The sequence below is a fragment of the Mustela nigripes genome, chromosome 2, assembly GCF_022355385.1.
Source record: "Mustela nigripes isolate SB6536 chromosome 2, MUSNIG.SB6536, whole genome shotgun sequence".
Taxonomy (NCBI): domain Eukaryota; kingdom Metazoa; phylum Chordata; class Mammalia; order Carnivora; family Mustelidae; genus Mustela; species Mustela nigripes.
The window spans coordinates 133,875,383-133,901,639 of record NC_081558.1 but is presented as its reverse complement, the minus strand read 5'-3'; the positions used below and the strand labels follow the sequence as shown (position 1 = coordinate 133,901,639).

Here is a 26,257-nt window from a genome sequence, read left to right as displayed (position 1 = left end):
GAAAACGATAAAACACTGATGAAAGCAATTGAAGATGACACAAGAAAATAGAAATATATTCCATGCTCATGGGTTAGAAGAACAAATATTGTTAAAATGTGTATACTACCCAAAGCAATCTATACATTTAATGCAGTCCTTATCAAATTACCACCAGCATTTTTCACAGAGGTAGAACAAACAATCCCAAAATTTATATGGAACCCCAAAAGACCCCAAATAGCCAAAGCAACCTTGAAAAGAAAAACAAAGCTGGAAGGATCACAATTCTGGACTTAAAGTTATATTAAAAAATGGTAAAGATAAAAAAAATGGCATTAAAAAAAGCACAGTATGGTACTGGTACAAAAATAGACACATAGATCAATGGAACAGAATAGAAAACTCAGAAATGAACCCACAATTTTATGGTCAACTAATCTTTGACAGAGCAGGAAAGAATATCCAGTGGGTAAAAGACAGTCTCTTCAACACATGGTGTTGGGAAAAGTGGGCAGTAACCTGCAAAAGAATGAAATTGGACCACTTTGTTACACCATTTACAAAAATAAATAAAAAAATGGATGAAAGACCTAAATGTGAAACCTGAAACCATAAAAACTGTAGAAGAGAACATAGGCAGTAACTTCTTGGACATCAGCCATAGCAACTTTTTTCTAGATATATCTCCTGAGGCAAGAGAAACCAAAGTAAAAACAAACTATTGGGATTTCATTAAAATAAAAAGCGTCTACACAGTGAAGAACACAATCAAGAAGACTAAAAGGCAATGTCTGGAATGGAAGAAGATATTTGCAAATGACATATCTGATAAAGAGTTAGTATCCAAAATCTATAAAGAACTTATAAAATGAACACCCCCAAAATGAATAACCTAGTTGAAAAATGGGCAGAAGGAATGAGTAGACATTTTTCCAAAGAATGCATATAGATGGCCAACAGACACATGAAAAGATGCTCAACATAACTCATCATCAGGGAAATTCAAATCAAAACCACAATGAGACAACACCTCACACCTGTCAGAATGGCTAATATCAGCAACATAAGAAACAACAGGTGTTGGTGAGGATGCAGAGGAAGGGGAACCCCCCTCTTGTACTGTTGGTGGAAATGCAAACTGGTGCAGCCCCTGTGGAAAGCAGTATGGAGATTCCTCAAAAAGTTAAAAATAGAACTACCATATGATCTAGCAATTGCATTGCTGGGTATTTACCCAAAGAGTACAAAAATACGAATTCAGAGGGATACTGCACCTCAATGTTTATTTATAGCATCATTATGTATACTAGCCAAATTATGGAAAGAATCCAAATGTCTATCAATTGGTGAAAGATAAAGGAGTTATTCTGTATATAGACAGAAGGGAATATTACTCAGCCATCAAGACGAATGGAATCTTGCCATTTGCAATGACATAGATGGAGTTAGAGAGTATTATGCTATGTGAAATAAGTCAGAGAAAGACAAGTACCATATGAATTCACTCATATGTGGAATTTAAGAAACAAAACAAATAAGCAAAGGGGAAAAAGGAAGAGAGAGAGAGAGAGGCAAATCGTGAAACAGACTCTTAAGTATGGAGAACAAGAGAACAAACTGATGGTTACCAGAGAGGAGGTGGGTGGGAGGATGGGTTAATAGGTTATGGAAATTAATGGGTGAACTTGTTGTGACAAGCACTGGATGTTGTATGGAAGTGCTGAATCATTGTATTGTGCACTGAAACTAATATTGCACTTTGTGTTAACTAACTGGAATTTAAAGAAAAAGTTAAAAAAATGGTATATATACACCATAGAATACTATTTAGCTATAAAAAAGAATGAAATCTTGACATTTGTAATGACATGGATGAAGCTAGAGAGTAAAATGCTAAGCAAAATAACTCAGTCAAAGACAAATACCATATGACTTCACTCATATGGAATTAAAAAAAAAAAAACAAAATAAACCGGCAAAGGGGAAAAAAAAGAGAAAGAGAAACCAAGAAACAGACTGTTAACTTAGAGAAGAATCTGATGGTTATCAGAGGGAGGTGGGTAGGGGGATGGGTGAAATAGGTGATGAGGATTAAGGAGTGCACTTGTGATGATGAGCACAGGGTGATGTTTTGCGCACCTGAATAATAATATAACACTTTGCCATATTGGAATTAGAATAATAATGATAATAAAAAAGAAGACATAAAAATAATTACCATTGTCTGTTCTGGGTCTAGTGGAACTTCTGAGCAACTGTGGAAATGTACATGCTTCCAAACTTGGGTCTGTTTATCATCATAGAAGACTGAGTCCAAAACTCTTAAAGAGGCCTCCTCCCTCACAGCTTTTATCCAAAGGTTTTAGGACCAGATAACTTCCATCTCACCTGAATTTTTTCAGGCACAAATACTTCATCATGGTGATACAGATGAACATGTACTTTTTCAGTGATTCTCATGAGTAGAATGGTATTTATCATGTACTATGTTAAAACATTAAATAGGAGGCATCCAAAGATTGTGGCTAACTGGATTCACTAAACTGCTTCCCTCCTCAGCTCCTGATTAAATGCCTGTTTTTTTTTCACTCTTGACCACATGGTCTCCTGGAGTTTCCCAAAGACTCTTTGTAATTATGTAGGGATGCTTGATTAGAACTGCGTTCTTGGGAATCAGTAACTGTACTGAAGAAATGCCTTCAGAGGTGGAAGACATGGCCATAGCAGTAAGCTTTTTGAAGTACCAAAGAGGAATTTGGAAGAGAATCCTACATTTATTTTAGGTCAGAAGTATCTGGGAAAGCTGCATAATGAATGTGAACTACTATGTAAAATAAGCAAGTTGAATTTAGCTATACCCTGAGCAACTACCTCATCATGGACTTGACATTTTTGAATGTGCAATAATGTTTTCATTCTATTAGGGTATCTTGTAGCAAATAAATATTAGGATGTATATATCTGTATCTTCACTGTATTTTTAAAATGCTTTAATATTCTTCTCATCTGCCACACTCTTTTTCATTCATATGTAATATCATATACTGGAGTTATGTGGCTATTGGACTGTGACTTGATATTGATAATGGACTGGAAAAAGTTGTAAAGAGCCAAGCAAACCATCTTCTACTATATGAATAGTTAATCAGCAATAGGAGTATCTTGCAGAAAATGTTGGAGTTTTAATGGATATTAGATAGGACTCACTTTTGAAAGAGAAAACGGAAAAACAATGCCACACAGTGTAAAATGAGGTGAGGTTACACATACTCTGTATTCCCTGTAAAACAGTGAATAATTGGTAGGCTCTGAAGTTTACCTAGTGTGTTCCACAGTCCACAAAAGTTTGGGCTTTATGCTTATTAAATAGTACTTAAAAAGATTGTTTTTGTTTTTTTCCCTATATACTGTCTCACCCAAAGGTGAATTTATTTTCTTGTATAATCACCCATCAAATCTTAATTATCTCAACAAATTCTTATTGTGCTCCTACTATGTAGTAAGCATAGAATTTTGGATAAATATTGAACTTTGGATAGATCAACGGTCAGTTGGGTTCGTTGAATGGAGAGAACTTCTTCTATTTGTCCCAGGTAAACCTTACTCTAAGGAAAGAGCTGGGAGATTGAAGAAACGGTGTGCTGATCTACAAACCAGAATTGGGAAGACAAAAGTGGTGATTGTTGGGAAAGAGTGTGTTATCAAGAATCCACTCCAACCAGTATATCTGGCTCTGTGGTTGTTCTGAGGGTAACTGAAAACTTTCTAAACCTTTGACACAATAAGGAAGTTGTTTGTCCGATATGAAAAACTTATACTGGGGAGCATGTTTTGTTTTACCCAGTTCATTTTTGCTTTATCTCATCCAACAAGCATTTGTAAAGTATTTGCTTACTCTGTGTTAACCAGTGTGCTAGGTATTCAAAATGGTGTTAAATCATTAGATTTGTACTTAAGGGTCTTAGTATCTACATTTTTATAGGAAAGAATTTTAAAAGTTCACTTCCTAGAATACTGTGAATGTTTTATATAATTTAAAGCTTTGTGTAAGAAATAGTAAATAGTTATTTTATTTATTTAAAAAGAAAAAGATTTATTTAAAGGGGAAATTGGTGTTTTGTAAGTAACATGTCTGACTAAGGTGAAAGAAGTGTTCTTTTTATAACTTAAAAATGCCCAAATTTGGGGCACCTGGGTGGCTCAGTTGTTCAAGTGTCTGACTCTTGGTCTCAGCTCAGGTCTGTCTCTCAGTTTTTGTGAGTTCAAGCCCCACATTGAGCTGCATGATGGGTGTGGAGCCTACTTAAAAATCTTATGTATATATTCTTATATATACAATATAAATATACAATATACAATAAAAAAATAAAAATACCCTAACTAAAAAACTCATATGCTATAAAAACAATGTTCAATAACAAATGAAATTCCCTTTTACTCTAGTTCTTCCTTTCAACGCCAGATCTCTACATTCCCTTCTACTCCAGATCTCCCTCCCCAGAAACAACTATTGTTTATCAGCTTCCTGTTCCCTATTTTGAGTAATAGTTTAAGCATGTACAAACATATGTGATTCCAGTTCCCTTTTCATACAAATGGGAACATATTACATAAACTGTACTGCTCCTTGTACTTTCTAAGGTCAAGTGCATTCCTTTTTACTGGCTGCTCAGTATTCCATTGTCTGGGTAAACTGTTCATTGTTTAACCATCCCTTGCCAAGGGACATATTAAATTTCCCCAGGTTTTTACTGTAATAGACAATTATATATAAAAATTTATCTATTTTTTTTAACATATATCTTTCCCATGTTTGTATCTTTGGGATAAATTTCTAGAAGTGGAATTGCTGGGTCAAGGAGTATATATTTCCAATTTTGATACATAGGGTCAAAAGGAGGTTCATGGGGATTGACTAATTGATACTTCCATTAGTGCTAGGTGAGAGTGCCTGAATCCACACATTCTTACCAGAACACTGCATTTTAAAACTTTTTGACCTTTGCCTGTTGGCTAGGTGAAAATTTTATCTCAGTTTAACTTTTCTTTCTTTAGACTAAAGTTTAACATCTTTTTATGAATTATAAGCCATTTGTTAGTATTTGTTTTGTGAACTTCTGGTTTCATGTCCTTTGCCTTTTTCTTAATGCTTTGTTGTTCTTTTTCTGATCAAGTTGTAAGAGTTCCTTTCTCTCTCTTGGGGCACCTGGGTGGCTCAGTCATTAAGCGTTTGCCTTTGGCTCAGGTCATGATCTCAGTGTCCTGGGATTGAGCCCCACATAGCCCCACATCAAGCCCCACATCAGGCTCCCTGTTCAGCAGGAAGCCTGCTTCTCCCTCTCCTACTCCCTCTCCTTGTGTTCCCTCTGTTGCTATCTCTCTCTGTCAAATAAATAAATAAAATTAAAAAGAAAAGTTCTCTTCTGTCTGTATAAGAAGATTTGCCCTTTGTCATAGGTGCTGCCAGTATATTTTGCATTTTGTTTTTATGTTTTGACTTATGGCAATTTTTTCTTTGTGTATTTAAAAAAATTCTTATGCTGTCAAATTTAGCTTTTTTTTAAAAAATTAAAAAATTTTTTTAATTTAACTCTTTTCTTTGATAGTTTTGGGATTTTGCGTTTTATTTAGAAAGCACTTTCACATTTAGAGGCCTGAAAGATTGTTTGTTTTCTTCTAGTATTTTCATAGATTAATTATTTTTACCTTTGCTCAATCAGAATTTATTGTTATGAGAAATGAGGTAGGTAGAAATTTAGTTTTATTTTTCCAGCCTGCTAGAATCTGTCTTTTCTCCACCTATTTGAGTACAGTTTATTGTGTACTTAATTCTTATATAAGTGGGTCTATTGCTCAACATTTTTCTATTTCATTGCTTTTCATGTGTGTGCAAACTTTTAATTATTATAACTTTATAGTATTTTAAAATCTAGAATTTTCCTGGCTATACTAGCCTGTTTCATTTTATTATCTGATTTTTAGAATCAGTTTATCTGATTGCAAACGATAAGAATGACAAAAATTCCATTAGTATTCTTATTGAGATTGCATTGCCTTTATAATTTAATTGAGATAAGTTGATAATTTTACAATACCCAGGACCAGAATACTTTTAAAATTTATTTGCAACTGTATTATGGCTATCTGTAGTCTTAAAGTTCATTTAGATTTTTTAAGTTTGTTATTAAACTTATTCTTAGGAATTTTTTGTTTAGTTATTGCTCTTATAAATGGGATCTTTTTCGGTGTAATGTTTTCTGAGTTTTTTGTTCATAACAGTTTTTCCAGTTTCATATATATCATATTAAATGTAAATACTGATAATTTTGCTTCTTCCTTTGCTTTTTGGGTCTCTCATTTCTTTCTCTCTTCTAGTTGTATTGACTCATACTTTTTGGGTAGTCTTAAAATAATGCTGGTGATAATGTGTATGTTTTTTTTCCTGAATTGAGTAGAATTATTTCTAGAATTTTATCATTAGTCATAATATAGGCCTTGGATTTCAGATACACATATTACCCTCCCCCCCATATAATCATGTTAAGGAACTAGAACTACTTTTTGGTTTTACTAAGAATTTTTAAGGGGTTCCTGGGTCGTGTAGTCAGCTGAGAGTCAGACTGCCTCTTGGTTTTGGCTCAGGTCGCAATCTCAGGGGTTGTGGGATTAAGCCCTGAGTAGAGCTCTGCTCAGTGCAGAGTCTGGTGGGGACTTTCTCCCTTTCCTTCTGCCCCTCCCCTCTGTATGCTCTTTCTCTCTAAAATAGATTTATGTGGAATTTTATCAAACATATTTCTAAATTTATAAATATTCTCATTTTTCTCCTTTGACCTGCTAATGAAATTTGGTAAGTCTCCTAATATTGAACCATCTTTGTCTTACTAGTAAAAGCCTCATATAATCATGCATATATTATTCTTTTAAAGTATTGATGGTTTCAGTTTATTGATATTTTCATTAGGATTTCTACATTAATATTTACATGAATATCTGTATGAATCGTGAATGAGATGGTTTTAGGGATTTTTATCTTTTTTTAAAGGGTGCTTGAATTGGTGTTTTTCTGGCAATATACAAAGAATTTTTTTTTATTTTTTTTTTATTTTTTAAAGATTTTATTTATTTATTTGACAGAGAGAGATCACAGTAGGAGAGAGGAAGGGAAGCAGGCCCCCTGCTGAGCTGAGAGCCCGATGTGGGACTCGATCCCAGGACCCTGAGATCATGACCTGAGCCGAAGGCAGCAGCTTAACCCACTGAGCCACCCAGGCGCCCTATACAAAGAATTTTAAATCTTTGTATCTTTTACTCCCACACATTTAACTATCATTAGAATTATCAATTCCTTTGAAAACTTGGTAGAATTTGTCAGTGTAACTATTTGGGCTTGGTGCTTTGTGAGATACGGCTTTGATATATTTCTTAGTTATAACATAGATTTATTAGCCTATTTTGATTGAGTCTAATATTAATTAGTGACATGTGTTTATATATTTGACACTATTTGTGAGAGTTTAGGTGATCATTTTTAGCTGTTGGATCCTTGTCAACATAGAATAGCAGGACAAAGTCAAGCCTTGGGGAATTTGCTAAGGGATAGCAGAATTTACCATGGAAAGACGAACTATAGCCGAATCTTGAAGGTTGGCATTTTCTCATTCATGTTAGTCAAAGTGTGTATGTTTGACTGGAGGAGGAAATTGTTAAGGATTATGTCAGTCAGTGTTAAGCTGATCTGGTCGAGTTATTTGCAGGTTGTACAGTGTTCATAGAGGATTCTAGGCAGTAGAAGGCTTCTTGAAGTCATCTTTCGTTTGAATTTTTTGTTAATAATTTTTATATTTTTTAATAAACATATAATGTATTATTAGCCCCAGGGGTACAGGTCTGTGAATCGCCAGGTTTACACACTTCACTGTGCTCACCATAGCACATACCCTCCCCAATTTCGTTCGAATTTAACCTTAGTGTTTTGGCCAATACATTTTTATTTATTTATTTATTATTTTTAAATTGAAAATCTGTTTATTGGGATATTGTTCCACTCATCTTGATTCAAGGTATTTTAGTGCTGCTTCCGCCTGAAGGAGAATCCTTCTGTAAGTCTTGCTTTCCCACGAGGACAGCGGAGCAGCCGACACACATGTGTGCATGGCTGAAGATGTGGGGATTTTGCAGCATCCTGGGCACTTGGTGTCCATGGAGTAGGAGTTGGGGCTCTGCACCGAGTGCTGCTTCTTGTGCTTCCTCTTCTCCTCTCCCGGGGTCAGGTGTAGGAGGTCCTTCATGAGGGCCATGTTCTCGTGGGGAAGTTGTCGCTGCTGGCAAGGTGGCCAGTACATTCAGAAGTTCTTCAGCTTGTAAGCACCTCACAGCTCACAGTATTTTCATGCACAATGCCCAGCTCTGTAAGTGTTTTTCTGTCTTCTGGTCTCACTCCATAGGATTTTGTTGTTGTTGTTGTTTTTTAGTGTTAGAAAAACCTTTTTACTTATTTATTAATTAATTGTTTATTTTTTATAATTTTATTAACATATAATGTATTATTTGCCCCAGGGGTACAGGTCTGTGAATCGTCAGGCTTACACATTTCACAGCACTCACTGTATCACATACCCTCCCCAATGCCCATAACCCAACCACCCTCTCCATATCCCCCAACTCTCCCTAGCAACCTTCAGTTTGTTTTGTGAGATTAAGAGTCTCTTATGGTTTTATCAGGCTAAGGTCATAACACAGTCACTGTGGACAGCATTCTACTAGATTCCCAGTTGTCATGAGACCATTTTTTAAAGAGGGTCATACATGAAGAATTGGTTTTATGCCTTAAAGAAGGAGTGCAAAGAGCACACAGGCTTTTAATCAATGAGATGTGAAGTCATGTTACTTTTGCCATTGAACTGATTATTAGACTTCTTTCAGCCTTCATCTGTAAATAGAAAATAGAGATGATAATATGTACTTTGCAGGGGTTTGTGAAGATTTAATGACATAATGTATCTGATGAACCTGGAGTGTAATTAGCATTTAATGAATTTTGTAATAAATTCATTCCTTTCCCTTAATAGCTTATAATTTAGTTTTACTGCATGGTTTTCTTTAAGTCTGGTTTCATTTCATTCATTCATTCTAAAACCATTTATTGAGCACCTGCTCTGTTTCAGGCACTGTTCCAGGGGGCTTAGATTAAGGCAGGCAGTGTCTGTGTTTTTATGAAATTTGCATTCTAATGCATAGGTAGAAAGAGATAAAAAAAAAAAAACCTAGAAAATATCAGATGAGTGATTAGCAATGTGCCAAAAAAAGAAAAAAGAAAAAGAAAAAACATAAACAAGGAGAGATAGAAATCCAGGGTTAGGGGCGCCTGGGTGGCTCAGCGGGTTAAGCCTCTGCCTTCGGCTCAGGTCATGATCCCAGGGTCCTGGGATGGAGCCCCACATTGGGCTCTCTGCTCAGCGGGAAGCCTGCTTTTTCCTCTCTCTCTGCCTGCCTTTCTGCCTACTTGTGATCTCTCTCTCTGTCAAATAAATAAATAAAATAAAATAAAAAAAATCCAGGGTTAGAAGTGCTTCTTTAGATTGGATGGACAGGAAAGGCCTTTTGGATAAAGTGACATTTTACGGAGACCTGAATAAGAAGGAGCCAGCAGTGTTAAGATCTGGAAGTACAACATTCCAGGCAGAGGCACCAGGTAGCAGAAAGGTGGTAGTGAGCTTGTTCTGCTCCAGGAATAGAAGGATGGAACTAACAATTCAGACAAGGGCCAGATCTGGAGGGCCCTCATAGGCCAGCATCTAGAGTTTGGTTTGGAGTTTCTCTAAGCCTAAAATCTACGGATGTGTGTTAATTACCATGGCTGAACTATTGTGGTAATAGTTTAATCTCAACATGCACCCAGATAATACATATAATATTATCCTTCAGGGAGAATGAGAACGAGAGCCTTATCTTAATATAGTGAAATAAGTGGATTAAAAATTAAAGTGAGGCCTAATACACATAACTAATTTTTCTGTTAGGTAATGAGAGGTGATTAAAGTAGTATGCTCATATAATTAACTTTTAATTATTTTTCTTAGTGACATTTAGTTTATGATAACTCTTCTTGGGATATTGTGGCATAATATGAAAAGTTATGACCACATAAGTAACGAATTTGTTCTGAACATCACTCATATTTGATGGTAGCTTAGAATAAAGATAAAGGCACATTTTTTAAAATAAAATTTTTAGAGTAGTTTTAGGCTTGCAGAAAACTTGTAAAGTTAGTACAGAGAGTTCCCACATACTCTACATCCAGCTCTGCCCTTACTAACGTCTTACAGTAGTATGGTACCTTAGTCAAAATTGAGGAGCCAATATTGATACATTGTTGGGAAATGAAATTTTTACTTGCAAAGCAATTCTGATGCTAATGACCCAGAGTTAGTGCACACTCACAGGCTGAGGTCACAGTTCTCCACAAGACTCTTCTCATTTGATACATCAGCGGGAGCATCGGGGTTGCTAGACCACCTGCCTTTCTGACCAAGGAGCTATATAAATTCAGAGGTTTCCACTAACTACTCCTCAGGTTCAGTAATATCCTGGAATGACCCAGAACTTAGGAAAGTGCTATACTTATGATTACACTTTTACTATAAAGAATACAGAGCAGGACTAACCAATGAAGTGATGCATAGGGCCAGGTGTGGGAGGGTCCCAGATGGGAAGCAACACCCTGAGGCACATTGATGTATATGATTACCAACCAGGAAAGCTCACCGTGGAATGGCTCTCAGTTTGGGTTTGTCAGATGCTTTTCTCATGATTAAATTGGGGTTAGAGGTTTTTAGGGAAGAAGACCATAGAGCTAAAGTGCCATTCTTACCACATTTTATCAAGGGTACATAATCAACAGGACTTTCGGACTGTTGATGTTGACCTCAGTTATCTGACTGAGATAATGTTTATCACCATAGAGTTAGTTATGCTTCCCTTCCTACCCCCCCTTCTCATACTGTGCTCTTCGGAAAGAAGTTACTATGTGCAGTCCACACTTAAGGACTAGGGAATTATGCTCTGCCTCCTTGGGCATGGAGTAAGATTTAGGTATTTTTGATAGAAAGAGAAAAGATTTGAAATCTGCAAGTCATTAGAATCTGTTAACCTTTTTCAAATATTAGAAAAATGGCATCTTGGAGCTGGATGGGACCTGAAGGGGCCATAGTTTGAGACAGAGTCCTCCGGTGGGGAGAGGGACTGTAATAACTCAAGGGCTGCATTTACACATTTCTGTATCAAATTGCTGTCTGTGGAGTGGGATGTGACCTATGGTCACCTTGCTGAATGAAAAGCCATTAGTTTTCTCCCAATCGCCCCCCTCATCCTCAACCTTCAAACGTGTTTTGTGATAGGAAATACAGTAAGAGCTGCTTTTTTCCATGTGTACGGTGGTTGTGCACATTATTTAATTTCAGCTTATTAAAGTGGTGTGCATGCTATTTTCCATGAAATTTAATTCTTCTATAGGTTGATTTTTATAGAACTTGAATTTTGATTTTGTTATTGTTATTTGAAAGGTTCAACTTTTGGCTTATGGGAAAATTGTTCTAATGTTTTATGTATGTTCAGATTCTGTGGTCTGGGATGTCAAATTATTTGTAAGACTGTTTAGAGTAAAGATCAGATATTAAATCTGATAGTTGGTGAGTGGGAAAAATACATTCTGATTTCGTTAAAATATTTTGAGAACCCTGCTGTGACAGGTGTCCTCATGCATATAGCTGTCCTCATGATAAAACTCTAGCTTCCAGCCACATGCAAATAATATGAAATTTTAAGTCAGAATATTCACGGAAAGGCATTTGGTCTGCGATTGGGGGAAGAGAAGTTGCTCACCTTGTAGTTTGATTTGCATCTTTTTAATATTATTCTTTCAAGTGCTCCAAGCAACAGACATCATTTGTAACATCTAAAAACACTTAGTCTCTTTTGTGCTCATTATAAAACATGCAGTTCTTAATGGGCTGATTAATCCAAACAACACCCTCTGAGAACAAGAGTTACCTCCACTTTGACCCTGGGGGTGATGGTAACATGATCAGGTTTGAGGCAGTGGCTGAACCTGGTAGATTAGTTGTCTTGACTGGGTCCATATCTAACTAAACAAAAAAGCTGCTTCTTGTACATTAGCTGGTGAACCTCACCCTACCATCCAGGGAATAATACTTCTAGGGAGAAATGTTACTTATGGACTGAAGGGTGGGGAAATCCCACCCAGACAACAGGCTCTGTAATGTATTGCTGTACCTTTTCATCTTCAAAATGTGGGTCCATCCGTAAGTATTGGTTTCCCCAAGAATTTTTCCAACTTTGTCTGTCTATCTATCTATCTATCTATCTATCTATCAATCAATCATCTATCTCTATCTATGTACAACAAATATGCTCTTTTTCTAATTAACTTTAGATCAGGGTTTCTCAACCTAGATATGGTTGGCCTTTTGGGCCAGAGAATTCTTCAGTGTCTTGGAGGCTGGCCTGTTCATTGTAGGATGTTTAGCAACATCCTTGGTTCCTGCTCAACCCCCACCCCCACCCCAAACTGTGACAAACCAAACTGTTTTCAACATTACCAATATCCTTCAGGAGGCAAACATCACCGCTAGGTGGGAACCACTGCTCTAAAGTTAGCAAGACAAACTTCAGACCCCGGTTTTGACTGTCATGTTTAACTCGTCAGTGTCATGCATCACCACCAGCCTCCTTTTCTCTCAGAGATATTATTTGTGCCCTTTTCTGGTGTTTCAGGATTTGGTTTAGAAGATAAAGCAGGAATGAATAACTTTGTATAGGGAATATCTTGACACAATGTTGAACAGTTTTAAAGTAATCCGAATTATATTTACAAGTTAAGTACATTTCCCCAGGTGAATTTAAACTATCTTGTCACTGCTTAATTACATTTCTATATACTTTTAAGAAAACTACAAACATCCCCCCACTTACCTCTTTGTAAATCTTCACAGGGCTCCCCCAGCAGTTTTTGTTTACAGCTCTTTGATCTCAGAGTGGTTTTGTGCTAGTGATTTCAACTAGTTGTCTCCCTGAAGACCTAAAGGGGTAGATCTCAGGGAAATCCCTTTACTACTTTCCCCTAAATCTGAACTTAAAGCCATGAAAGGCAATGCTTTCTTTTCAATCAGGGAACCAACCAGCAATCACAGATGTCCTCCTCTCTACCTCTTCCATTTCAAAGCTGAGAGTTTAGGAAACCCTGGCCTGGGAATACTTAAAGGAATAAATCTCTACGGCTTTCTTTGAACATCTTATGTATGTTGTTGATAAAGGTTCATGCCGTTTGCTTAGATGCTGTTATGAAAGAATAAAGTAAAGCAAAAGAAAACCTGCAAGCATCATCTCTTGCTCCCGTCATCTTTTCCTTTCGGATATGTGTACATCCAAAAGATAGGTTAAGAGGTTGCTTCTGACCAGGGGCTGGAATTAGGGGTGGGGATGGAGGATGGGATAGAATGAGCTGTCGAGACTCTGTGAAGGTATTTTTGGGCTTCATCTCTGCTACTCTGCTTCCGAATCTACCTTTCATCCTCAATTTTTGAAAGTATCTTTTACATCAATTAACACATTGTCTTCTTTTGAGTGAGGTGAAGAAATAAGAAACCCTGAGTAGAAGGTATACATGGAAGGATTGCATGGGTATCAGCTTTGTAACTGTATTTTTCCCTCTGTGGGACTCATTTAATTTGAATGCTCTCCCTTTTGCAGCTGGTACCCTTGGCTATCCTGGGGAAGCAGAGGAGCATAATGATTAAGGGCTCCAACATTGGGGTTGGAAGGATCTGCATTTAAATTTGATTATGCCCATTCCTAGCTCTGTTTCCTAGCTTCTCTGTGCCTCATTTGTAAAACAGGTGTTGAACAACACCAGTTTCACAGGATAGGAATGTGGATTACATGGGATAATGTCTTCTACAGGTACTTGGTAGGAGCTCAGTGAAGTGTGCTTCCTGTCCTTTCACTCCCTTCCTACTTCTCTTATCCTTCACCTACTAAAGCCAGTCAATTCCGCATACTTTGGATAATTCAGAATGAACAAAAGGGCATCCTCTCCCTATGTTCACTCTGCCTATCTTTTCTAAGCCTCAACACCCCAAGTGTGTTCATGCCCCAGGGCCTTTGCATTTACTCTTCCCTTTGCCTGGCACATGCTTCTCAGATATCCACATGGCTTGCTCCTTCACTTCCTTCAGGTCTCTATTCATATGTCACTTATCAGAAAAACCTTCTCTGGGGGCACCTAGGTGGCTCAGTTGGCTAAGCGTCTGACTATTGATTTCAGCTCAGGTCTTGAACTCAGGGTCGTGGGATCCAGCCCTGTGTAGGGCTCTGTGCTGGGCGTGGAGTCTGCATAAGATTCTCTCGTGCCTCGCCCTCTGGTCCTCCCCTCGCACATTCACAGTCTCTCTCTCTCTCTAAAAAAGATAAATAAATAAATAATGTTTAAACAACAAAAAAAGGAAAACCGTCTCTGACCATTGTTTGTGAAATAGGGCTTGCTCCCTATCCTGGTACTTCCTAACTTCCTTACCCTGCTTATTTTTTCCCCATGCCACTCAGCATCTATTGGTATATTTTTGTTTCTGTACCATCTATATCTCCCCACTAGAATAGAAGAGAAGCCTCTTAAGGACAGGGACTCATTGCTAATTGCCGTATTGCTCAGGCTTAGGACAATACTTGGCCTGTTTTGGTACTTAATAAATATTTGTTAGAAGCATGAATAAATAAATATTGTTTTTTATTCATGCTACATTATTGAGGTTTTCAAGAAAAAACACTGTGGATTGAATTGAAAAAAAAAAGTAAAATATTTAACTTATTATTATTGCCTCTAAATATTTGTTATTAATATATTTATTCAACTTAAAGGGGACCAATTTTAGCCTTCGCTGTTTTATATTAAAATACGATTTCTTCTGAGGCTTTTTTCCTTTATACAGTTATAATTTTAGAGAGCTTTTAATTGTATCATTAACATTCCTGTCTGTAGGTCACTGTTGTGTGGTGGATTGGGAAAACAGGGAAAGTCCTATATTCTACTTATATCAATTTTTTGTGACCTTCAGCTGATTGTCAAAATACCAGTACTTTTTCCTTTCTATGGAGAAACTGAAATACATGAAACACTGAGGTAGATTTTCTCAGTAACCTAAATTGGTGTCAAGAAATAGTTTGTGATCAAAACCCAGTTGGCTACTATGAGGAAAAATCTGAATTGCTTTTTAAAAATTAAATATTGAAAATTAAATTAAATTTAAACAATTAAAGTTAAAAGAAAATTAAAATTAAAAGGAAAATTAAGTATTAAGTAGCATGCAATATTTAGACAACTGGAGTTGTGGTCATTTTAATTTTAGCAATCTGATGATAATTATACTTGTCAGCCAAATGATTTGCCAAGTATCTTTTTTTCTTAAGATTTTATTTATTTGAGAGAGAGAGAGAGTGAGTGAGAGAGAGCATGGAGCAGAAGGAGAAGCAGATTCCCTCCTGAGCAGGGAACCCAAAGACAATGAGGATCTGGGGCTCAATGCTAGGACCTTGGGGTCATGACCTGACCTGAAGGCAGACACTTAACTGACTGAGCCACCCAGGTGTCCCTTGCCATGAATCTTTAAAACTTTCATCTAAGATGCTGTTCTATTTCTGCTCTATTTATATATGCTTTACCTCTGATTCTGTACCTGGCCTTCTTTCGATTAAGAAAGCATTCTTAAGAACAGGAAAATCTGGTATCCTTATGAATTCTATGACTTTCATGTATTATCTGTCTTTTAATTTCAGGTAGAGAAAGATGATAAACAGTTTAAACAGTTTTTAAAAGAAATTTGATAAGTGATTTTTGTAATGAACTAGTTCATGACTTCTGGCCTTTTTTTTTTTTTTTTTTTTTTAATGAGATTGCATAATGTTTTTCATTTTCTGTTTAGTACCACCTGTTCTGAGAGTGTTCTACTTTGCTTCATACTTTATTTGAGAAAACAAAGACCTATAAATAAGTCTTTTCAGTGTAGAAATTCAGATTTATTAAATGTTTACTAATGGTCATATGGTAGGTTTTTTTTTTTTTGTCCTTTTAGTAATAAGGGAAAAAGAAAAATATTTACCACATTATTTACTGTACCTACCAACACCGTCCCTAACATTTGTGATTTTTATCTTGGAGGTTTATCCATTTTTAGGACCAGTCTTTTCTGAAATATGAAAATAAAACCTTTGCTTTGAAGGACATTTTGCACTTGGAACGAAGGAAAATTTGTTAAGTAAGTGGATTTTATATCCCGTGGAGCTGGAGAAGTAGTAATATTTTATGTCTAGAACCCTGGGATGGATAACATGGTTTGATGTAAGATTGCCTGTCCACAGCCATTCCCACAATGAGGACTGTTTAAAGCAAAATTGTCTGTATTTTCTGAGTTTTATGTACATTAGCAAATAATTCCAACTATGTTTGTTCCCCTGTGCCAAGGGGTTCTTGTGTTGTGGTGGTGCAGCTTGGCATAGCACAGCCCTCCAGCAGGGCAGTGCCTGGCCATTTGTGCCACGAAAACTGGTCCTCTCTTTACTGTACTCAAGGGACTCAGGCAGGTTGTTTTTTCTTTTCTTTCTTTCTTTTTATTTTTTTTTCCCAAACTGTGTCCACTTCCTCCAGCACATTTCTGTTTTAGTATTTTTCCTCTCTCACAGAGTCTCAGCCTAAGATAAATTTAACTTTCCATAGTATATGGGAATTTGGGGGCTTGTATTATCTACAAAGTAGGATGTTATATAGAGTCACATTGCTTAATCCTGGTTAGCTCTGTGTCACGCAGAGTTTGAGTTTGTACAGCCATTTCCAGCTCTCCTTCCAATTTCTCCTACTTCCAACCACTGTCTAATCTGGGCTGGAGCTATTTCTATCCTTCCATGGTCTTGGTCACTGGGAATGCAAGCTCCAGTCTCCTCCCCCTACACTGCTTCCCCACGGCCTGCTCAGCTTCAGAGATATCAGAGGTGTTTTTTGTAATTTCATAGAAGGCGTCTTGGTGGCTAACCAGGGTCCTGCCCAGCAGGACCCCACATAGATGTTTTTTCCTGGGAGTTAAGTCTAAAAACTCTTTCCTGAACTGATTCTTAACATTGGAAAGACTCATCTTTGTCTCTTTGATTCTGCAATGTTCTAAAAGCTGTAGCTTTCTCCCAATTCTGCCCTCGTGGTTTTGCTCTACTTTTTCTTACCTACGGTCTCCAGCTCCACTCTAGGCGTTCTCTGGGATCTGTGACAGTGCTGTGTCATGTGATTAGTAGAGAAGGAGGTAGTCATTGTGTGGCTAGGTTGTAGTATGGCATATAAGCTAGTGGCTAGAAACCTACAAACCAGACTTCAGAATCAGAGTTTAAAGATACCATTACGATCCTATGCAGGCAAAAATCCACTCTATTAGGGGTGTCTGGGTGGCTTAGTCGTTAAGCATCTCCCTTTGGCTCAGGTCATGATCCCAGGGTCCTGAGATGGAACCCTGCAGCAGGCTCCCTGCTCTGCGGGAAGCTTGCTTCTCCCTCTCCCACTCCTCCTGCTCGTTTTCCCTCTCTCTGTCAAATAAATAAATAAAATCTTTTTAAAAAATCCACTCTGTTAGAATTCCTTCATTTTATTTTATTTTTTTTAAGATTTTATTTATTTATTTGACAGACAGATCACAAGTAGGCAGAGAGGTAGGCAGAGAGAGAGGGAGAGGGAAGCAGGCTCCCTGCTGAGCTGAGAGCCAGATTCGGGACTCAATCCCAGAACCCTGAGATCATGACCTGAGCCGAAGGCAGTGGCTTAACCCTCTGAGCCACTCAGGTGCTCCCATTTTACTTATTTTTTAAATTTTTTCAAAAATTTTTAACTTTAATTAAAAAAAAAAGATTTTATTATTTATTTGACAGAGAGAGATCACAAGTAGGCAGAGAGGCAGGCAGAGAGAGAGAGAGGGGGGGACAAAGGCTCCCAGATGTGGGGTTTGATCCCAGGACCCTGAGATCATGACCTGAGCTGAAGGCAGAGGCTTAACCCACTGAGTCACTGAGGAGCCCCAGAATGCCTTCATTTTAAAAAGATAGGCAATTGGGTCTTGAAAGATAGGAAGGACACTAATGTGTACTGAGCCCTGTTCTCATTCAGCCCTGACAGCATTCCTGTAGAGAAGCAAGTGGGTGGCAGATATAGCTAAGAAAACAGATACAAATATAGATACAAAAATACAGATACAAAAAGGTGCACAAATTGTAAGTGTGCCTACTAAAGTCGTACTAGAAGAGAATGTGTTATGGTATGGTTTTGGAAAATCAGAGACCTGAGTTTCAATTTCACTTTTATCCCCAAAAAAGCAGTAGTCCTGCTGGAGCAATGTACTTTTTAAAAGTAGCAAATACAGAGTTTTGGTTAAAAAAAGTACAATTAAACAAATTTAAATGAAAAAAATCTCACTTCTCTTAACACTGGTATGGTTGTATAGTCTCTTTGGAGGTAGAACATAGACTCTGTTAAGAAAGAGAATTGCAAAATTCCCTCCATGAATTAACTGCACGATTCCTAGATTTTTCAGAAAGCCTACACAGGTGAATGTAAGAAACCAGGCTGGCCAGCTGGTCTGGCTGCAGCTTTAAAGCAAATCCTCGGGATAACTCAACACTCTGTAAATTATGCATCAGAAGAACTTAGGGTGCTACTCAGAAGCTAAATCAGGAGTAATACAAATAATTGGGTTTCAAAAAAAAGAATTGGGTGTTTTTTGTTTGTTTGTTTGTGCCTCCCCTGCCCGGCAGAGGCAGGCATATATTTATTTTCCCTCTTTCCTGTGTGGTGTTGTTAATGTAGGCCTCATTCCTTGGTGGGACCAACCCATTCAAGCATGGATGATTTGTTTAATCAAAGTTATATTTTCTTTCAATCAAATTTTGGATATTAAAAACTTGTCTCATACTTGAAAGAAACCACTGGTAATTTTGCACAAATATTAATTTCCATATCAAAAAAAGAGAAAATAGTATGGCAGACAGGTTCAGATAAGATACATTCTAATATATAATCCTTTCTAATACATACTTTATGGGTTCCCTAAGGTGACTGTTTTCTCACTGGAAAAAAACCCTCTTCTAATGATTTTACTGCTGTTATTTCTTTATTTAGCTATTTAATTATGCATGACAGTTGATGGATGGAGAAGAATTTTTCAAATTAAGCTCAGAGCCTTCATAGTCAAAGGTATTTTCCCTTCTCTGCCTTTAGAGGTCTTTTGTGAGTCTATGTAATATTTAATCTTTAAAAATATTTGAGAGACTCAGCATAGGGATTGGTAAATGTAATTTAAATAACCTCTTTTTTATGAAAGAGAGGACAATTGTTTTCACTGAATTATAAATGTTATTGTCTAATTTCGAGCTTTCAGAGATTCTAATATCTCACAGTTCAACAACCACTCTTTGAAAGTCAGAATGCCTGAGAGAATCCCATTTCCATATCTAAAATTAGAAATGGCATGCAGAGACTCCAGGCGTTTTACCAGACATAGTAATGATATGTTTTCTCTTTTTGTTAAAACTTGAAGAAATAAATCAACCAGGTAGCTCTCAAAAAAAAAAAAAAAAAAAAGGTCAGTCTTTCTTTGGACAGTCCTTCTGTCCATTTATTTGATTTGAGAATCAGTTGTAGCTTTATGTCTATGATGTGTTCCTTACCACTGCCCAGTTTTTGATTCAGAATTTTTTTTTCTCCTAATCAAGTCTGTGAGAGCGTACAAATGTTCCTGTTTCTGTATTTTGTTTATGGACAACTATATTTGTGAAATACACCTCTGCCACATTTAAGCCATGTGTTATAGTTATCTTGGAGGATCTTCTGTAAGTGCTGTTTGCCATGCATGGGGCTTTGTCTTGTGACTTTAAGTAGATACCAACTGCTAGAGAGGGGGCAGAGAATTCACATTTGCGCTTGGCCCTTACATTATTTGACAACTGATCATGACGTGTAAGGAATCTGCTTCCTCCCTTACATTTGGGAAATTGACTTTGGGGAGGAGATTGGAGAGGGGGCCAAATGGAAGAAGCAAAGTCCTCTCTGGGGACTGGGTGACCTTCTCCTGGCATCTGGCTTTTCCACCCTGTCCAGTCAAGCTGTCCTGACTAGGTAGCTGGCTGTGTTCCCAGCCTACAGAGGATCAGTGCCCAGGGCCTAGAGCCCTAGCCCAGATTGGCAGATCATCTGTGATTTTTTTTTATTACTACCTCTGTACTCTAGCGGCATCTGTAATTCAAATCTGACTGTAATTTCTATCACCTTGAAGCCTAATAAGTGTAGTCTTTACCTACATCTTAATATTTGCCAAGTTGTTTTTTCTCCCTACAGTTAAAAGTCAGAAGGTCCTGTATTAAGTCTGAGAAATGAAAAAGTAGGGGCCTAATTTCAGAACTGTGGTAGCTCAACTCACATTACTGTGGGGGTAAAGCTTTGTGTTGTCAGACTTGTCAGATTGCTGTCTGCAACACCGAAGTTCAGTTTCATATTGAAAACATGAAATCTAAATTGGACAATATCCCCTTCTTCCCTTTAAAAATCTTTCAGTTAAGGCATGCCTGGCTGGCTCAGTCGGTGGATCAGTTGTAAGTTCGAGTCCCACATTGGGTGTAGAGATTGCTTGTAAATAAAAATCTTTTTTTAAAAAGGAACCAAATCCCTAGTAATTTTTCATAATGTAATGAAAAAGTATAGCCCATACCTGCAGCCCATAGTGTCTGCCTCGTAGACCTGTTTATTTGTTCTGCTCAGCATTTAAAAACCTGTAAAGTTTACATAAGGACCAGATTCTCAGCATCCCTTGAAAATCTGGAAACTGTGTCAATATTGAGCCTTTATGCTAAATCTAGCTGGAGCTAAGAAGAAACAGCCCCCCTACCCCTTGGGTTGGGCGGGCTGCCAAACCAACTGTTGCCTTACACTCTGAGTACTTGGTCCGTTTACATTACCCATTGGGCCTTTGAGGCACCCTGGAAACCCCTCCAGCCTCATTGCCCTCTTGTATTCATGTCCTTCTCCACTTTACCTGATAAAAAAACCAACTTGCAGACCATCGAGGATCGTCCTCCTCAGCTTCTGGGTCTTTGTACATTCTAGGCTCTCTTCTTGTGATGCCTTCCCTACTATATCCACCTCAAGGACTCTTACTTAGCCTTCAAGACTTGGTCACCTGTATTTGAGAAGCTGCCACTCCCTCTCTGCCTGTTTGTGTTAGATGCCCTTCCCCCAGGCTCCCTTTACTATTCTCTGTGCCGAGGTCATAGCACAGCACACTGTGTGGCAGCTGTTGAGTTACCGTGTCTTTCTCTCCCCTAGGTTGAGGGCCGTGGAGGCAGAGTCTGTCCTACGCCTTTCCTTTTACTCAGTCACAATTCTTGGCTCATGTTTTGCTAATAACTAGTTACTATCAATTTTACTTATTGATAGGTTTAACTTTGTGTAAGGCAGTGGCTTCTCTCCCTAAGCTGTCCAGTAGAATCATCTGGACAGCCCTAAACCATCCCAGTATCCAAGCTTCACTTCACCCTAGACCAGTTACATCAGATTCTGAGAGTGGGGTCCAGGAATTAGTAGTTTTTAATAGTTCCTTAGGTGGTTCCAAGGGGCAGCCAAAGTTGAAAGCCACTGGTCTAGGATGTTTGACTAGGGCAATCTGAAGAAATTTGCCATGATTTTAGTTTGGGATTAGAACATTTCATGATGATCTTAAGAGAGTCCACCTGGGATGAACATTTTTACTTAACTTTGGCAGCACATGAGCATTGAAATAAGTAGGAACCTATTTTCAAGAAACCAGTTTCTCTTACAACAGTCAGATAATTTTGCAAGCTATAATGGTGACAGCTAATCGGCAATGTCATGTACAGTACATTAAGAGTTTTTTTTTTTATAATTTTGGTAGTTTATATTGTGTAGCCATGTGCCGTTTCCCATGTTGCTGCATTTTGATTTAAAATTCAAGTGAATTATTTTTCAGCCACTCTGTAAAGTAGCTCAGGCATTTGTTGAGTTTCCAATACCAACTGCTTCTCTTTTCTGCAATCTTTTTTGTTTTATATTGGAACTGCTAGTTGGAAAATAGACAAAGCCAAAACATTAATTGGTGTCGTGTGGAAAACACACTTGGGATAAAAGCCATTTTAACTTGGTGAAAGCTATCACCAGCTGCATTGTCTAGTAATTAAATGATCAGTCCTGAGCTCATGATTAGTTTGGAGAGGGTTCAGCAAAAAAAAAAAAAGAAAAGAAAATAGTGAAAGAATTGAGGAAACGTTTATGACTTAGAATTGTCTTTATGTTGAAGAAGAATAGACTGAGGCAAAAGAATTTCTGTATGGACACACTTTTTTTTTTTTTTTTTTTGGTGGATGGTAATTTTTGTCTCCACCGAGAATGAGGTAGTAGGCATTTGGTTTACAATTGAGGGAGTTTTCAGGATTTATGTCTAAAGAATCATTTCTTGTTTATAAAGACTCTTAGTGGTATTAAGACTCTGTGTGGTCTCTTTTTAGGAGAATTTTATGAAGATTGACTACTATCTGATCGGATAACTTCTTGAGATTTCTTTTATCTGTATGATTAGAAAATCTCTTCCAATTAATCTTTTGTATCTGAAGCAAGTACCTTTTTTCAAAGTTCCCATTTATCTTACTGGGAAATAAATCTAGATTGACTCTAGCAGTAGTACCTACTGCTGTAGTATTTAAGCTTTTCTGAAAATGTTCTGTTGACTCCACTTGTTTTCCTCTTTGGGCTAACAGAGGCTAGGAGAGAGGGATCTGGTTGTTCTGACCTCTCTTCCCAGGGATTCTCCTCCTTATGGTAGGAGGGTGGGGAGATGCTGGGCTTCTGGAAGGATGTAGGAGCTGCTTGGGGAGCCCTGGCCAGGAGCTGTGGCCTCATTTTCCGGCCCCAGCCCTGACCCCCACTGGCTCATTTCCAGGCCAGGAGCAGTAGCATTGTCCTGGAGAGAGAGGCAACCAGCCCAGAAGGGCCAGACCCAAAGCTCTGCCCAGCCTGGATGCCACCTTCAGGGACCTGAGGACACCTGGGATATAATTTCTTGTCTTGAGACAGTGTGTTCTGTCACAGAGCAGAGAAAGGGACTGATTAATCACCTACTCAGCCTGGCACACTTAGCTGGATCTCTCTTCAGTTATAGCCTTATGAATTAGGGGTTGAATTTTGAAATCCTGCCCCTACCCACCCTATATTTGTAGAGCAGTTCCTTCTTTCTGGAGAGGACAGAAAGGTCGCCATTGGAGGCATTTTCTGCTCCCTGGACACCTGGCCTTCTGCTGACTGCTTCTGCTGCCAGCTGCCTTCCCTTCTGCCTCACATGATCTAGGACTGGCATCATACGTTTGCTTGGATGACTTGGGTAAAGAAGTGGTAGGCAGTAGCCCACAGAAGGGTGAGAGAGCTGGCAGCAAGGGCAGGGGAGCAATGCCAGCTGCTAATGTTGGTGTGCTTGGCACCAATGTTCTTCCCAGAATCTTCTCCCAAGGCCCAGCTCTCTCAGCACGAGGCTGCTGTGTTTGGAAAGTCAAACAGAATTCTGATTTAATTCTGGCAAATATACTCCTTTTTTTTCTTTTGCTTAGATTACTATTCTGATTCTCTCTGTTCCTTTGATTGTGGAGATTTGGCCCTCTGTGAAGGTTATCAACCTGATGACATGGAAAGGATAGTTGATTGTATTTGTCATGGCCCTTAGCCTCTGCTTCCTCTTCTTCACCACGTCATGTTTCTAATCTGAAGACTCAACTCAAGTTCCTGGACCGATCAGGAGCCAAGGTGGACAGTATTTAAACAGCTTCAGCCTCTTAGTCAGGGAGTCCAGGTTACCTGATGTCAAGACTGGTGACCCCTCTGGACTCCCATGGTGCCCACTGAGTTTCAGCTCTCCCACTTCCATACTTGGCATACTGGTTTCCAGCTTCATGTTGATAGTGTGGGGCCTTGGGAACGTACTTTGGGAAGATTGTTGGTGCCAAGTATGATGTCATTTGCTCCTGTGGCACTCATGTCCTGGCTTGTTCTTGGTGTCTCTCTCCTGGGATGGTAGATCTGGCCTGAGCTTGGAGACCTGCTGTTTACCAGGTCTGTCTGACTCCTCCTGAATGTTGTCTGCTCCATGCTCTCTTTTGGGAGGTTGGTATTTTTCCTGTGGGTGACAAAGTCTGATGGAATGAAGGGGCAGGTTTGATCCCAGACAGACTCAGTTCAAATCCCAGCCCTGGTACTTCCTACTTGTGTGATCTAGAGAGGGTTTTTCTCTGAGGCTCAGTTTTTTCCATCTGTAAAAAGGGATACTAATTCCTTTCTTACGAGTTAATGATGATTATATCATACACGGTATGTAAAATGCCTAGCACATTCCCAAGTCCTTAGGAAGAACTCACATCTGATTCCTTTCCTTACTCTGCTTGGTGTCTTCATCATGATTGAAATTGCCATGCCCTTTGTGCACAATGAAGCACTTCCCTTCTTGACTGCACTGTGTTACTGGCTTTTTTGTTGGTCACTTTCTCTAGTCTTTGTTTCTCTGTGTTAGTAGGTTTTAGGCCAGCTGTTTTTATTTTGACTGCCCTGGGTTTCATGGGAGGGGATTATGCAATTGGACAAAGGGAGCAAAATCCAAGAAGAGAGCATTTTATTTTTTATTTTATTTTTTTAAAGAGTATTTTTTTATTTATTTGTCAGAGAGATAGAGAGAGGGTAGCAGGCAGAGGGAGGGGGTAAAGCAAGCTTCTTGCTGAGCAAGGGAGCCCATTGAGGGCTTGAAGTGGAGCTCAGTGTGGGACTTCCATGTGGGACTCCACGCGGGGCTCCATCCCAGGACCCTGGGACCATGACCTGAGTTGAAGGCAGACGCTTAATGACTGAGCCACTCAGGTGCCCCAAGAAGGGAGTATTTTAATTGCTCTCACACTGGTTCCAATTTGCCAACTGTTCCTGTGGCTAAAATTGGCCTGTATTTATTTACCTATAGAATGGGCTATGTGGTTCTTTCTACATACAGGCTTATGAGATAAGATACCAGTCTTTGGAATCTGTCGCCTTCTGGCTTCCAACTTGTTTAGCTTAACAGTGAAAATAACATTTGTTGCTGTTAAATTGGTCCCTAGTGGCCATCTTCTGCTTCCACTCTGTAGCTACCAAGCAGCTGGGCATGAATCAGCAGAGTTGAAAATACTTTAACCAGAAACACTTGGAACTGGCACTAAGGTTGTATTGCCTGGACCAAGGCAGAGGTTAGTCAGCCAACTGACAGGACACAGGGCTAGTGTATGCTTTATGAAGGGCCTGAGAGCAAATCCTGGATGCAAGTTCAGTATCTAAGACAATTAAGAAGGTTGTAAATTGAACATTATTTTGCCTTGCATAGCAAAATCTGAATGCCATTTGAAATGCATTTCATTATGTGCTCTAGTGTTGATTAACTGGATCCAGTTTGTAACATCTGTTAGGTTGACTTGATGGTTATTGTAAGTTGCAGGGAGTGTTCAAAAGCCCATTTTACAAGGGTCATAAAGTGAATGGAAAATATTTTCTATGATTTCAAACAGAGAACCCCAATGGCCTTTGATTATATTGAAAGAGCCCATGGTCAGTTCATATCTACCTACGTTCTTGTTCATTATGTTATAGCCCTCTGAAATAGTCAGTTTTAATTAGACTGCAGAAAGAATTGATTTTCAGTGGCAGATGAATGCCCAACTTGGAATAGGCAAAGGCATGGATATAGAAAGAAGAAACAAATGAAATAAATGCAGGATAGCTTCTAAAACTACTCTAATGAAGGAGTTTGAATAAGGGACTGCTATTCTCTACGCTTAATAATGGAATGTATATGAAGTGACTAGGTTGAGTACTGATTCTCTCCTAGCTTCCTCTTTTCTCCCCATCCGGAAGCAAAAAGCACCTTGGTAAATTAAGACATTGAGTCAGTGCCACAGTTCTCATCCATCAGAATTACTGAGCTTTGCTTGGACCCTGCATTCCAACACAGGGCTCAGTACACTGGGCTCTGGCTGGTTTTCATATAGCCTCAGGAGCTGAGAATGGTTTTTATGTTTTTGGAAGGGTTGTAAGAGAAGACAAAAACGAATATTTGGCATAGCTCGCCAAGTCTAAAATATTCACTTTTTTTTTTTAAACTTTTTCTATTAA

At 38.4% G+C, this 26,257-nt stretch overlaps 1 protein-coding gene and 1 pseudogene across 1 annotated transcript in view; one reads left to right on the top strand and one right to left on the bottom strand.

The window, feature by feature from the left end:
• Window positions 1-26,257, top strand: part of PPM1L (protein phosphatase, Mg2+/Mn2+ dependent 1L) — a 287,016-nt gene that overhangs the window by 26,271 nt on the left and 234,488 nt on the right. The gene's annotated exons all lie outside the window — the stretch shown is intronic.
• LOC132010113 (small ribosomal subunit protein eS27-like) lies at window positions 8,048-8,279 on the bottom strand (annotated as a pseudogene).